The 14,741-nt window shown below is 58.0% G+C and overlaps 1 long non-coding RNA gene across 1 annotated transcript in view; it reads right to left on the minus strand.

The window, feature by feature from the left end:
* Positions 1–316: 316 nt before the first annotated feature.
* The window catches only part of LOC102247006, a 19,511-nt gene continuing 5,086 nt past the window's right edge, over positions 317–14,741 (minus strand). The window contains exon 4 of the long non-coding RNA XR_314295.2: positions 317–709. This is a non-coding gene — a long non-coding RNA (uncharacterized LOC102247006). The remainder of the gene's footprint in view (positions 710–14,741) is intronic.

Raw genomic sequence — 14,741 nt, forward strand, 5'->3', positions numbered from 1 at the left:
TTCCTCCAGGGCAGTAGCTCAGGATCTCAGCTTGCAGGTGACCTCCCTGACATGGGGGCTGGTCTGGCAGATGCTGGGGGACTGCCCATCCAGACTGCCCTCTGGTCATCCAGAAAGAAGTGGACATTGCCAGGCCAGCCTCTAGCCTCTTCCCACACTTCCCCGGCCGCTGCTGGTATCTGGGCTGGGCACTGCCACCTGCAGGACTGCAGACCGGATGCTGCCACCTGGAGCTGCAGCTGCGGGTTTCCTGAGATGCAGGCTGTGGCCTGTCCGCTCCATTAGACACAACACGCAAGAATGTGCAGTAGCTGGAAGGGCATCTCAAAGGCCAAGACCTTTGGAGCATTATTTATTGAGCTGAGGGGTTTGACACGGAAGGCCCAGGGCAGGAGGGCGAGTCACGCAGGAGGAGGGGCTGCCAGAATCCCCAGACCCTGTGGATTCCCCAGATCCTCAGCCAGGCCAGTCAGGTGAGGGAAGTCAGTGTTTGCAGTCGCATCAAAGATGGCACCATGGTGTTCACTCACTCGTGAGGGTTTGCAGAGCCCTCTGCTGCCAGCCTCTGGCCTCTGACCTGGCCCTGGGGAGGCGTCAGGAGCGAGGCAGACACGGTCCCCACCACACCAGCACTCATTCCACAGGGAGCGAAATATGAGTGGCACTTCGTAAGGAGGTGATGCCAGTCGTGTGTTCAAGGTGGCAGGTGCTGTAGAAAAGAGAATTGCAGATAGGGGATCAGAGTGTGAGGGACCCATTAGGTCAGGATGGGCCCTGTCCAGAGGGTAACAGCTGAGCAGAAGGGAGCCAAGTAGGCACCTAGAGGGAGAGCATCCCAGCAGAGGTACTGCTGGGCGAGGGCGGGAGGAAGGCCATTGAAGGAGCATCGAGGGAGGCAGGCTGGGTGAGCAGAGAGGGAGGGGGAGTGGGAGGGGGAGGTGGGTCAGCTATGCAGGTGGGACATAAATGAGGACAGAGAGGGCAGGACCCCAGGGAGCTCGGGGGAAAGTCCAGGTGTGCTGGAGGGTTCCAGGTGTTCCCGAGTCACCATTCACTGGGGACCCGGCACTGGTGCTGGTTCAAAGGGGGCTTTAGCAGAAGGTGAGTGAGGACGGGCCTGTAGAAGGAGGCGGGGCAGGCAGGTGCCCAGCTGAGTCTTGGAGGGCAGAGCCTTGCTGGAAAGAGGAGCAAGTGCTGCCTGGTCCAGAGGCCGCGTTCTGATGGCTCCTGGGATGCACGGTGATCAGCCAGGCACCACAGGGCTCAGCCTAAAATTGGGGGCCGGTGCTTTTCATAGTGACAAAGCGGGGGACAACTCTTCCTTGTCACCGACTGTGTCCTGGGGACTTCCTAGCGATTCCTGCCTCAGTGAGTCCTTGTGAAAACACTTGGGAGGCACCTGGGGAGGTGGTTGACTCTCCCTTTGTAGAGGGTAAGGTCTTGTCTGGCCAAGTCATACGCCTGGGCAGCGAGCACAGCCTGCTGCCCCTCGGCCACCGAAGGACCCTGCTGGGTGACATGGGACGGCTGGTGTGGAGCTGCTTACACACCGTAAGGGTTGAACATAGCCCGCTCGGCCACTCATTTACTCGCTCCTCACCCAGTGCCATCAGGGCGCCCTCGGGTTCCAGGTCCAATGCCAGGGGCCAGGGGTCCAACTATAAACCCCCTCGGGGAAGACGATTAAAATCTGCTCCCGGTTTCACTGCTCATTCTCCTGATTCCTGGTGAAAAGAACCGAAAGGATGGGGCGGCTGGGTACAGGTGTGTGTCCTCCTGGGGACACATCTAGATGGAGCTGGGTCCACCTAGGTGCCTGGACCGCTGGGTGAGAAGGAGGCCTAGCCCGTTAGTCTCAGGAAACGCCTCGTTGAGCTCACCCATTGTCTCCGCTTTGGATGACTTGGAACAGCGTTATTTGATTTTTTTTTTTTTAACCGCTAAAATGCTTGTATTATTTGGGCCCAACCCAGGTGTTCCGGTAAAAGCCTCTAAAAATAAGCCAAATCACTGGCTCCCACGGCCCCGCCTCTCAACGCCGTGACTCAGCCAGGACCAGGCGCTTTATCATATAAGGATGTGGAAGGCCAGCCCGCAGCTCTGCTCCCCACATCTGTCCCAAGTCCCCCCAAAGCCAAGAGGTTGGTTACGTCGTGTGAATCTCAAGAGAACATCATGGGAGACAGGAGAGAGTCTGGACCCCGGGATGAGGCGGGCTGATGGCAGGGGGCCTCTGCAGCCTCGGCCCGTTGCAGGCCGGTGGCAGGGCAGACCGGGGGTTCCGTGGCACCGTGCTGCTGGACAGAGCCTTATAAGGAGCTCCCTGCGCCTCTGCACCAGCTCCCAGAATAGCCTCCCCGCTTGGCCTGAGCAGGGCGCCAGGGCACCCGGGCAGCCAGGGCACCAGGGCAGCCAGGCCAGAGGCTGGCCAGGCCCACTGGGACCGGCTTCCTTCCTCCCGGCGCCTCCAGGAAAGGGGAGAAGGGGAGGCATTGGCCTCTCGCAGGTGCAGCCCAAGACTATTGTCTTTTCATGGCTTCATAGCTCATTTGTTTGTTTGTTTGTTTTTTAAAATATATATTTTTATTGATTTCAGAGAGGAAGGGAGAGGAAGAGAGAGCTAGAAACATCTATGACGAGAGTCACTGATCAGCTGCCTCCTGCACGCCGCCTACTGGGGATTGGGCCTGCTTCCTGGGCATGCGCCTCATCTGGATGGAATCATGACCTCCTTCATAGGTCGATGCTCAACCACTGAGTCACGGCGGCCAGGCATCGCTCATTTCTTTTTATCAGTAAATAATATTTCATTGTCTAGACCAGTGGTTCTCAACCTTGGCTGCACATTAGAATCACCTGGGAATCATTTTAAAATCCTGATTTCTGGGCCCCATCCTCCGGAAATTCTGTTTCTTTGTTATGGGGTGGGGCCACAACATTAGTAACAAAGAAACAATTTCCAGAGGATGAGACCCAGAAATCAGGATTTTAAAAAGATTCCCAGGTGATTCTAATGTGCAGCCAAGGTTGAGAACCACTGGTCTAGACGGACCAGTTTATTTACTCACTCACCTGCTGAAGGACATCGTGGTTGCTTCCAAGTTGGACAATTGTGAATAAAGCTGCTGGGTCCATCCATGTGCAGGCGCTTGAGTGGACATGCATTTTCAACTCCTTTGGGCAAATACCAAGGAGTGTGATTGCTGGATAAGACAGATGGGGCAAATGTGGGTTTACAGTTGTTCGTATGGAAAACAATACAATAATTACTACCCAATAATACAAGGATAAACTCCATGTTTTTCGTCCTCACCACTGTAAGCCTGCTTTTGCCGTACCCTGTATGGTAAGAGTATTTTCATTTTGTAAGAAGCCACTGAACTGTGTCCCACGGGGGCTGCACCGTGAGCACGCCACCAGCAGCGCGAGCTCCTGTTGCTCCCGTCCTCGCCAGCACGCGGTGGTGTCCGTGTTCTGGATTGTGGCCATTCTGATAGGTGTGCGGTGGCTTCTCATTGTTGTTTTTATTTGCATTTCTCTGGCGCATTTTTTTAATGTGCTTATTTGTCATCAGTATATCTTCTTTGGTGAGGTGTCTGATAAGGTCTTCGGTCCATGTTTTAAATTGTCCATTTTCTCATTGTTGAGTTTTAAGCGTTCTCATATATTTTGGACAACAGTCCTTTATCAGACACACGTCTTGCCCATCTTCTCTCCCGGTTGGCGGCTTGTCTTCTCATTCTCTTGACAGCGCCTTTTGCAGAGAAGAAGTCTTAAATGTCGATGAAATTGAACGAAGCCCCGTTTATCAGTTCCTTCAGGGAGCATCTCCATATCCAAGACCGCGTAGGTTTCCTCCCGTGTTATCTTCCTGAAGTTCCATCGTTTTGCCTTTTACGCTTATGTCTGTGATCCGTTTCGAGTTCATTTCTGTGACCGTTGTGAGGTCTGTGTCTACATTTTTTTTGTCCCACCGTGTGTGGAAGAGGCCGTCTTTGCTCCATCGAGTAGCCTTTGCTCCTTGGTCAGAGGTCAGCCACTGCCGTGTGTGGGCCTGTTCCTGGCTCTCTGTTCCGTTCTGCTGGCCTCCTTGTCTGTTCTGCCGCCAGCACCACGGGGCCTGGATCGCTGTGGCTTTAGGGTAAGTTGGCATCAGGCAGTGCCAGCCTCCAACGTCGTTCTCCGTCAGCACCATGGCGGCCCCTCGGTTATTTTCCAGAACTGCCCTGGCTCTTCTTCTACACTGACTGCTTCCTAGCCTCTGGTTCCATTAGAAATCGTTGGGGATTTGGCTAAGGCTGCTTCTGACATGTGTGTCAATGTGGGGGGAACAGACATCTTCACATTCGTGTGAAGGGAGGTGTATCTGAGACCCTGCTGTCCTGACCTCCCCCTCAATGAAGGAAACAGCACACGGAGGGGTCATGCAGAGCCGTCTTTGGGGGGCGGGGAGACGCGGGGCTCGTGCTCTGAGCTCACAGGGCCATTCCACATTTCCCCCCCTTTGGCTGTTCTGCCTCTGTCTCTGAGCCGACCCATGTTTCTATGGGCGACAGAGCAGCTGATCGACATCTATTTATTTTGGCCGAAAGGGTTTTTCGGGAAATGAGAAGTGGATGATGTTGTTTAGTCTTCCGCCTCTCTGCTGGCTCTGGGAAAGGCCGGGGTGCCCGGCCACGAATCAGGAGTCTGGGGGCTGCTGGGAAGGGTGCTCCCGGCGTGTGGGGACCACCATCTGGATTCAGGGCTGGTCTTTCTCCTCCAGTCTCTTAGCCAGCCCCCCCCCCCCACCGCTGCCCCCGCCGGCCAGCAGCACCGGGAGTCCTGTGCCCTTCTCTCCCAGCCTGGAATGCCCTCGCCACTCCCTCCCATCTGTGGGCACCCTGACTGTGCTGCACCTGCAGGCGTGTGGAGGTGTGTGTGAGTGCCAGCACGTGTGCAGGGGTGGCTGTGTGTGAGCCCGTGTGCTTGTATGTGTGTTCCTGGAGTAACTCCATCACCCAGGCCAGTGCTGGGCGTGGGAGGCCAGTCCCGTCTCTAAGGAGGGGCAGCCCCTCCAGTCCGCGCCCAGGGCCGACGTCACTGGTGGCCGGGACATGATGGGGGGCAGGCGGCCCTACAGGTGGGAAGTGGCTGGTTTCCCTGGAGCAGCTGTTTGGCCTCAGCCAGGTCGTTGCCCCACTTCGGGACCCATTTTCTCCCAGCGTCAGGGCAAGCAGGTGTGGGTGTGGTGCGGCCCGGGCAGGGACTCAGTGAGCCCGGGGTCTGCAGCCCGGGTTTACAGTGAGCTGGGGCTCCCTGGCCCGGCCACAGGGTCTGTGAGGAGGCAGGCGTCACAGGTCGGTCCTGGCGCCCGGCACCAGGCTCCCAATGCCCGGCCCTCCTCCAGCACCCGCCCCACCACAACGGAGCGGTGGCTGCAGCTGCTCACGCGTGGCGGTTTTAATTTTCTGATCAGTGCACAGAGGATTAAACGTCCAGCGAAAACAGATATTTCTGGAACTTTCAAGTCATGACTCATTATCTGCAATTAATTTTCTTGCAAAAGAGTCAGGTGAGCCTCTCTCTGGGCAGCCTGATTGTGCCCAGGCCTGCCCCCTTCCTTTGGGGAACGTGAACAAGGGGCCCTGCGGTTCTGAGGGGTCCACCAATGTCCCAAGGTGGCCAAGACGAAGGACCACAGACTGGGGGCTTGATCAACAGAAACGTATTCCCCCAGAGTTCAGGGGCTGAAAGCCCTGAATCAGGCTGTCTCAGGGCCGTGCTCCCTCTGAGAACCCAGGGGAGGCGCCTCCCTGACAGTTCCTGGAGTGCGCGACGAAGGACCACAGACTGGGGGCTTGACCAACGAAACGTATTCCCCAGAGTTCAGGGGCTAAAAGCCCTGAATCAGGGTGTCTCAGGGCCGTGCTCCCTCCGAGGACCCAGGGGAGGCGCCTCCCTGACAGTTCCTGGAGTGCATAAGCACATGTGCACACATACATGCACACAGGCTCACACACAGCCACCCCTGCACACGTGCTGGCACTCACACACCTCCACACGCCTGCAGGTGCAGCACAGCCAGTGTGCCCACAGACGGAATAGCGAGGGCATCCCAGGCTGAGAGAGAAGGCACAGGACTCCCTGGGTGTTGCTGGCCGAGGGGGAGCTGCGTTCCTGGGCTGGTGGCCACGCCGCTCATTCTCTGTGTTTGTGGTCACATGGCCCCCGCCCTGTGTGTCTGTCCTCTCTTCTCTTTACACGTTAAGGGCCCACCCAGCTAATCCGGATGGTCTCCTCTCCAGGAGTCTTAACCAGATCCACAGATGCCCTTTCCTTATTAGGCCACATTCACGGGTTCCACGGACTGAACATGGATACAGTGTGTGTGTGTGTGTGTGTGTGTGTGTGTGTGTGTGTGCGCGCGTGCGCACGCGTGCACACCTATATTTATGTGGCCTTGATGCCGGTAGGTCACAAGCCCCTCATGCAGAGGGAAAAGAGAGGCCTGGCCAAGGCCACCTGAGGGAGGGGTCTCGGCTGGAAGCCAGATCTCGGCCTCTCTGCCCACTAGGCTTCTCTCTTGCCCACCCGGCCACAGAGCGGTGGTTGCAGTATCTGCAGATGACAGCAGCCCGGTCAGCGTCCGGAGGGCCACCCACCAGCCTGCCTGCAGAGAGGCTGCCCCAAAAGGCTCAGGTCCCCAGGCCCTTGCACGCCATGTGACACCCACTCCACATTTTGGACTCCAAGGACATGTTGCAATTCTGCAGTGTTTACAAGAGCCTCTTTCCGTTCCTCAGCACTGTAAACACGCAGGCCAGTTCCGGGCCGCATAACTGCGGTTTGGGTGGACAGTTCCAACAATGCGCTCCAGGCCCGTGGTTGTCCTCGAGGGCGCCAGGATCAGCACAGAGGGGAGCACAGCCCTCCACCGAGCTCCGCCTCTCAGCCTCCTCTGGGGGGCTGTGGGACGGTCCTTCCTGGCCCTGGGCAGTCAGCAGCAGGAAGGGATGGGGACATCCAGCCCTGATTCCACTGAGAGTGCAGCTCAGCTGGGGCTGGTGGGGTCCAATGTGTGCTTGTGTGTGTGCAGATGTGTGTGTGCCAGTGTCCTTAGGGAATAGATGGTGCACCCCTCACCACTCTGTATAGAAGGTGTTTCTGCTGTGTGTGTGTGCAGGCATGTGTGTGCTGCTGTGTACATGCATCATGTGTTCTTGCTGTGTGTGTTCCTGCTGTGTGGGTGCATGTGTTCCTGCTGTGTGGGTGCATGTGTTCCTGCTGTGTGGGGAGCACAGCCCTCCACCGGGCTCCGCCTCTCAGCCTCCTCCGGGGGGCTGTGGGACGGTCCTTCCTGGCCCTGGGCAGTCAGCAGCAGGAAGGGATGGGGACATCAAGCCCCTGATTCCACTGAGAGTGCAGCTCAGCTGGGGTTGGTGGGGTCCAATGTGTGCTTGTGTGTGTGCAGATGAGTGTGTGCCAGTGTCCTTAGGGAATAGATGGTGCACCCCTCACCACTCTGTATAGAAGGTGTTTCTGCTGTGTGTGCGTGCAGGCATGTGTGTGCTGCTGTGTACATGCATCATGTGTTCTTGCTGTGTGTGTTCCTGCTGTGTGTGTGCATGTGTTCCTGCTGTGTGTGCGCATGTGTTCCTGCTGTGTGTGCACATGTGTTCCTGCTGTGTGTGTGTGTGCATGTGTTCCTGCTGTGTGTGCGCATGTGTTCCTGCTGGTGTGTGTGCATGTGTTCCTGCTGTGTGTGCGCATGTGTTCCTGCTGGTGTGTGTGCATGTGTTCCTGCTGTGTGTGCGCATGTGTTCCTGCTGGTGTGTGTGCATGTGTTCCTGCTGTGTGTGCGCATGTGTTCCTGCTGGTGTGTGTGCATGTGTTCCTGCTGTGTGTGCGCATGTGTTCCTGCTGGTGTGTGTGCATGTGTTCCTGCTGTGTGTGCGCATGTGTTCCTGCTGGTGTGTGTGCATGTGTTCCTGCTGTGTGTGCGCATGTGTTCCTGCTGGTGTGTGTGCATGTGTTCCTGCTGTGTGTGCGCATGTGTTCCTGCTGGTGTGTGTGCATGTGTTCCTGCTGTGTGTGCGCATGTGTTCCTGCTGGTGTGTGTGCATGTGTTCCTGCTGTGTGTGCGCATGTGTTCCTGCTGGTGTGTGTGCATGTGTTCCTGCTGTGTGTGCGCATGTGTTCCTGCTGGTGTGTGTGCATGTGTTCCTGCTGTGTGTGCGCATGTGTTCCTGCTGGTGTGTGTGCATGTGTTCCTGCTGTGTGTGCGCATGTGTTCCTGCTGGTGTGTGTGCATGTGTTCCTGCTGTGTGTGCGCATGTGTTCCTGCTGGTGTGTGTGCATGTGTTCCTGCTGTGTGTGCGCATGTGTTCCTGCTGGTGTGTGTGCATGTGTTCCTGCTGTGTGTGCGCATGTGTTCCTGCTGGTGTGTGTGCATGTGTTCCTGCTGTGTGTGCGCATGTGTTCCTGCTGGTGTGTGTGCATGTGTTCCTGCTGGTGTGTGTGCATGTGTTCCTGCTGTGCTGTGTGTGTGCATGTGTTCCTGCTGTGTGGGTACATGTGCTCCGCTGGTGCGCGCGCATGTGTTCCTGCTGGTGTGTGTGCATGTGTTCCTGCTGTGTATGGGTACATGTGTCCTGCTGTGTGGTGCATGCAAGCATGTATGAGCTTGTGCCCCCGCTTTGGGACTCACCCCCTCTGGAGCATGGGGGGCAGTGGCAGTGGCAGACTCCACTTGTAGCAGGAGGGGCACAGAGCTATGTCCTCACTGCCCCTGCCCGCCATGAGGCCATAAGGGGGCCCCCACACAGATCCCCACTGGCCTGCATTTCCTCACCTTTCATTTCCAACTCAGAGCCAGGGACTCAGCCCCAGCAACAGCTAATTTAAATTATCCGTTTCCAATTGTCCTAGCAGCTCTGAGCAACCATCAGAATTACCATATATTTATGACTATCTTGGCCTGGGAATTTTCTGCTGGGAAGAAATTGGCCCTTGACTGCCGCCAGTGTCCTGGGCTCCCCTGCAGGTCCAGGGACAGGGCTCGGCCTGAGGCCTGACGAGGCCTCAGACACTGATGTGACAAGGGGGGAGAACTCTCATCCCAGGGGCAGCCAGGCGGCCAGACGCCTGTCCATTCAGCCTCGCTGCTTGGCTGCAGCTGCCCCAGCGCACAAAGGGGCCTTGTTCGCACCCACCATGTGCTCCCAGCCTCGCTCCCGACCCCTCTCTGGACATGATTAGGTGTGGGAACTATTTCCCCTGGGGCTGCCTTTGACCTTTAACATTCATCTCAGAGGAGGCATCTGGACTGAAGGGGCCTCCCCCACCTCCCCCAGCTGGCTCCCTGCAGCGGGATCAGGAGCAGGCGGCCCTGACGCCCCTGCTAGCTGAGCAGGTTGTGGGTCGGTCCCCAGCTGGCTCCCTGCAGCGGGATCAGAAGCAGGCGGCCCTGACGCCCCTGCTAGCCGAGCAGGTTGTGGGTCGGGCTTCCTTCCACGTCAGAACGGGCAGGGCTGGTCTGGGTGTGGGGGGTGAGAGCAGGAGGAACAGGGAGCCTCCAGCCTCCCCCTCCTCTGTTGCTGAGCCTGACCATGGGCTGCCCCAGGACCAGCAGAACTTGCCCCCTTGAACCCAGGGATGGTGTAGAGTGAGGCCCCATCTTCCACATGAGGGTGTCTAGTTAGAAGACACCTCCCTCCTTCCCACACAAGCAGATGGGAGAAGGGGGTGTTGCTGAGTAACTGGCAAATGTTTGAGGACTAAAGGCAGCCCAGTGTCTGGTGGTCTCCCTGGCAGAGGTGGGAAGTCCGAACATCAAAGAGGGGCCTGAATGTACTGAGGGTTGGGTGTGGAGCATAGCAGGGGTGGGGGGTGGGGAGGAGAACGGGGGAGGAGTAAGGTCATGAAATGCTTGAAAACATTGGTGCATATTGAAGAGACACAAAACCAGCCAGAAGGGCTCCCGCTGCACAAATTCGAGCATCAACATAACCTAAATAAGGGCATAAACTGGGACTGTGTGAGGCTCTATTGACATAAAGAACTGTGATAAATGGGGAAAAGAGAGAGCTCTTCCTCACATAGAATTCCAACCGATAAGTCATGGGAATAGAAGTCATTATGTACTTGTCAGCCATCACAGTAACCATTAACTCAGGCAATGAGACCCCAGGAAATGCTAGCTAGTGAAAGGGGAACGGAACCCCATAAAATGTGTACAAATTGCAACTAGCACTAACATTCCAGGGGAGACCCCTGCAGACCTCCTTCATCAGACGCCCAAGGTCAGCTCCTCCAGGGGTGGACTCGGGGACAGGCCATGTCCGATGAGTGGCAATTTCAGGTCAGGGCATCTGGGACTAATCAGACAAACCCAAACTGGGCACATTTCACTCTTCGATGTCGCAGTCACGACAGTCAGGAAAGACTGAGGAATGTTCCAGGCTTCGGGGGATATGGCGACACTGCGACGGGTGACATGTGACCCTAGATTGCATATCTTGCTGTCAAGGACATGATTCGGACAATTGGCAAAACTCGAATAGGCCCCTGGCTGATGCATATGCGGGTACTCTCTGTGCTCTTTACTCTTGCAACTTTTCAATGTTTAAAAATGGTTTGAAATAAAAAAATTTTTAAAAAGCAATTCCTCGTGTGGCTGGTTTCCGCTCTCTCCTTGCAGCTGCTGTCACCTGGAGGTGCTGGCTGGCACCTGCCTGTCTTCAGGGCCCCCAGGGAGGTGGGGCTGGGACCCCACCCCAGGCCTCTGCCGACCTGGCACAGACAGAGCCACAGCTTAGGACCCTAGATCTATGGATGGCTGGTGGGAGGCCAGCACCCGCTGCTCTCACCCAGGTCCCATCTGAGGGGTGGGCAGAGCATGGGAAACTGAGTCAGCCCCACCATGAGCCTCTTCTGCGCCCTTCCTCCCACTCAGGAAAGCCCACGTGAGCACCCACCTGGGGCCCTGCTCCCCCCAGACTCTGGGTGCTGCTGGGTTTTAGCCCTGACATTGTGCCCTGCACTAGAGGCCGCCCTGCCCACCAGGGCTGGGTTCTGGCTCCTGGGTCCACACCCTAAAGGCCAGGTGGATGCATGGGCCACAGTCCACAGGCCACCTACCACTGGCCTTTGTCACACAGCTGAGCTGAGCCAGATGATGGAGTAGGACCCAGTGTCACTGGTACCCCAAACCCCTGGACCCAGGGGCTCATGGGCTGGGTGTGGGGTGGCCTCAGAACTCCAGGAGGGCCCCTAACCCACTTCACTAGGTTCCTGTTTCCCTGGTGTCAGATTCTTCCAAGGCACTTCTTTAAAATATCTATAATAATAAAAGGGTAATATGCTAATTAGACTGGACGTCATTCCGGATGTCCTTCCTGACAAAGCCAGGGCTGGAGGGAAGCCAGCCCGGGTCCTGGGTGCCAGAGGGAAGCCGGTGCTGGCAGCCGGGGGGAAGGAAGGCCTACTCTTGCACGAATTTTTGTGCATCGGGCCTCTAGTGTGTGTGTATATATATATTGATTTCAGAGAGAGGAAGGGAGAGGGAGAAAGATAGGAACATTAATGATGAGAATCTCAATCAGCTGCCTCCTGTATGCCCCCTACTGGGGATCAAGCCCAAAACCTGGGCATGTGCCCTGACCGGGAATTGAACCATGATCTCGGTTTGATTGGTCGACCCTCAACCATTGAGCCACATGGCTAGGCAAGGCGCTTCTTAAAAATCCACATTCCCAGGCCCCTCCCAGAGCCCTGACCCAGAATCTCTGGGGGGTGGGCAGGAGGCTAGGTGGGGAGGTGGGACCCGAGTGGTTAGCGCCTCCTCCTCCTCTCTTGGGAAGTCCTGGTTGTACTTGTCTGTCACATCAGCTGTGACAGGGCCCAAGTCCACTCACTCCCTCCCTGAACCACAGCCCCCCATTCCCCCAGCAGAGCCCGGCCTTGGCCTGAGCTCTGCTCACTTTCTACCTCCTGGAGGTGGCACATCTCCTGTCCTGGGCCCCCTCTGGGCGTGGCGCTTTGGCCGCCCCGCCCACAAGAGGCGCTGCCCTCGGAGTCCCCTCTGTCCTCGGCCCAAGCTGTGGGTCTGTGCCAGGAAAGGCCCCAAGGGACAGTTCACAGGGTGCCTGTGACCAGCACCACGGGCCCTTCTGAGTTCTGTAATCCAGGTGGTGGTTCTGCCCATCTCATTCTGTCCTTATTTCAGCAAATAGTGGCCGAGCACCTTTTGGGAAAGGGCAGTCAGTGGGGCCCGTCCCAGCACAGCAGGCTGGCCTGCCCCTCCCGGGGGGCCTGCTCCTGAGGCGCGGTACCCGGCCCTCACAGACAGCCCGGCCTCCCCCGCTGCTGGCCAAGACCAGGGACAGGAGGAAAAGCCATTCAGCCTCTGGACTCCACACAGACGCTAACGGGTTCCCCACACGCGGGGCCCTGGAGGTTGCAGCTGGCTCTGTCACAGGCCCTGTCAGAGCGACGATAACGATGATAACTGTCTCCCTTCAGAGGCCGGAGGGGCCGGTCCCGGCTCCAGGGTGTGAGGCCAGTGTTTGGGGACAGTCCCTGGGGCCACATTATGGCACCCGGGAGAGGCTGGGGGACAGCTCCCCTGCCAGCCTGCCAAGGGCTGGGCCACTTCCTCTGCGTGGGAGGGTGGCGGCTTCCAAGATTACTTTTGGGATAAAACCACCTAAAAGTGCTTCCAGCTCCCCCGTCTGCCCCTCTCTTCTGGCCGTTGGGAAGGTGAGCTTCAAAACTGCAGCTTCTCCACCGAAATATTTAACTGCTAAGCGCAGCAGCGCTGCTGGGACTCATTACAAAACCATTCATTTGACTTCATGTCAACATCCACACTCCCACCCCTCCCGGCCCATCCGTCTTACTCGTATCACCCCCTGCCCCTTCCCCATCCGAGCACATCTGACCCTTCTCCACAGGAAACGCCAGCGGCCAGAGCAGGCCCCCAACAGCCCAGTGACAGCCCCGAGGCAGGACTCGAAGTGCTGGGCATATGCTGGGTTGACGGTTCCAGCCCTGCTCTGCTGCGCTGTCCATAGCGTGGGCCCAAGCTGCCTGGCCACTCGGGGTCACGGACCTGAGGCTGGTCAGAGGAGCCTGGTTCCTCTGGGAGAGCCAGTGTCACGGCCCTGGGGCACTTGGCTGACACCGTGACCCAGAACCGCAGGCAGCACAGACAGCACCCGCGGCGATCGGGTCCAGGCTGCGCTAGGCTGCTCGGCACCGCAGGGTCCCAAGAAGGGTGCACTGGGCTGTCCTGGCCTCGGCAGCTTTGTCCCAGGAGGGTCACAGGCAAACAGGGGTCAGGGAGGGGGTCAGGCTGCCCTCCCACCAACCACAGGCTGGGCTCCCGCTGCCACAGGCCCTGTCCCTGTGTTCATGGTCCCTGGTGGGGTAGTGACCACCTGGGCCAGGCCACGTGCCCCTGAAGGTCAGCACTGTCTGGCCTCCGCTGTCAGCTGCCTTTGGGCATCCTCAGGAAACCAGGCCAGGCCTGACCGGGGGCCCTGACTTCCAGGCCGGCTCCTGGCAGGACCCAGAGGAAGACATTCCAATTGGCCAGCCAGACTTGGGTGCAGTGTCTGCCAGGAGGACACTGAGGGCTGCGAGTGGGTGTAGCGACGCCAGGAAGAGCAGGCAGGTGCTGGCAGGGAGGCAGGCACGGTGGGCGAGAGGCCGGGGCCGAGGCAGCATCTCCTAACCTCCTTTGGGTGCCGTGACCCGGGGAGAGAGGCCCCGCCCAGGCTGCTGTGCAGAGGGAAGAAGACACGCTCTGGGCAGCACCCGGCTTGGGGGAAGCGGCCCACGTGCAACCCCCGCCCGGCCCCTCCTGCAGGGCAGAGCGAGAGGGTCCCTGGGAGGCAGGTCCCACAGGTCCTGCTGGGTGGACACTCGGGCCAGGCTATTCCTTCCCCCGTTTTCAACAAAACCTATGGAGGACTTAGCATGTGACACGAGAGGGCGGCCACAGGAAAGAGACGGATGTGAGGGGACAAAGACACCCCCAACCTAAAAGCAAACCCAGTGCAGGGGCCAAGGGAACTATGGCGTGTGGGTGGGTGAAGTCACAGGATTTCCCAGATTTGAAATGTGGAGGTGGCCACTGGCCTGGGCCAGGGCAGCAGGGGTGGCCGGTAGGACAGGAGGGACAGCACAGAGAGGGCGGCACAGGACTCCGCACCCCCGCCCCCCCCTCCCCTTCAGGTGGCACCTTGTGTCGATTACTTTGGTTTAGGCTGCAAAGTACTTCAGGGACTTCAGGGTGCACTTGTGCTGGGGGATGAACCAGTAGGGGAGGGTCAGTTGATGAGGGACTGGTGGAGGGGTTGGGACCTGGGGCAGGTATGGGTGCGGTGAGGCCTGGGACAGGGCTCAGTGTCCTTGACAGCTGTTCTGAGATTCCCCAGAGCCGGGGGCTCCCTGAGAAGGAAGCAAGGCGATGAGGATGAGGATGAATTTGGGCCGAGGACAGGGGGTTGCCTGCATGAGGAACAGATGGAGGGGGCCTCAGGGGACACCATCCTGGGACAGGGGCTGGTTAGACGCCTGGGCAGGCGGGGGTGGGGGTTGAATTCAGGGCCAGAGGAGGTTCCCAGGACCCTGACCATCCCTCAGCCACCAGCCCAGCGCCTGCTGGCTTTCAAAGGAATGCTTCTGATGTTCTCATGATCTGCGCTTTCCCAGTTCCGTGAGATTAAGATAGAAAGCTGCGGTTTGCAGTAAGC

This window comes from Myotis brandtii, unplaced genomic scaffold (assembly GCF_000412655.1).
Source record: "Myotis brandtii unplaced genomic scaffold, ASM41265v1 scaffold577, whole genome shotgun sequence".
NCBI lineage: Eukaryota > Metazoa > Chordata > Mammalia > Chiroptera > Vespertilionidae > Myotis > Myotis brandtii.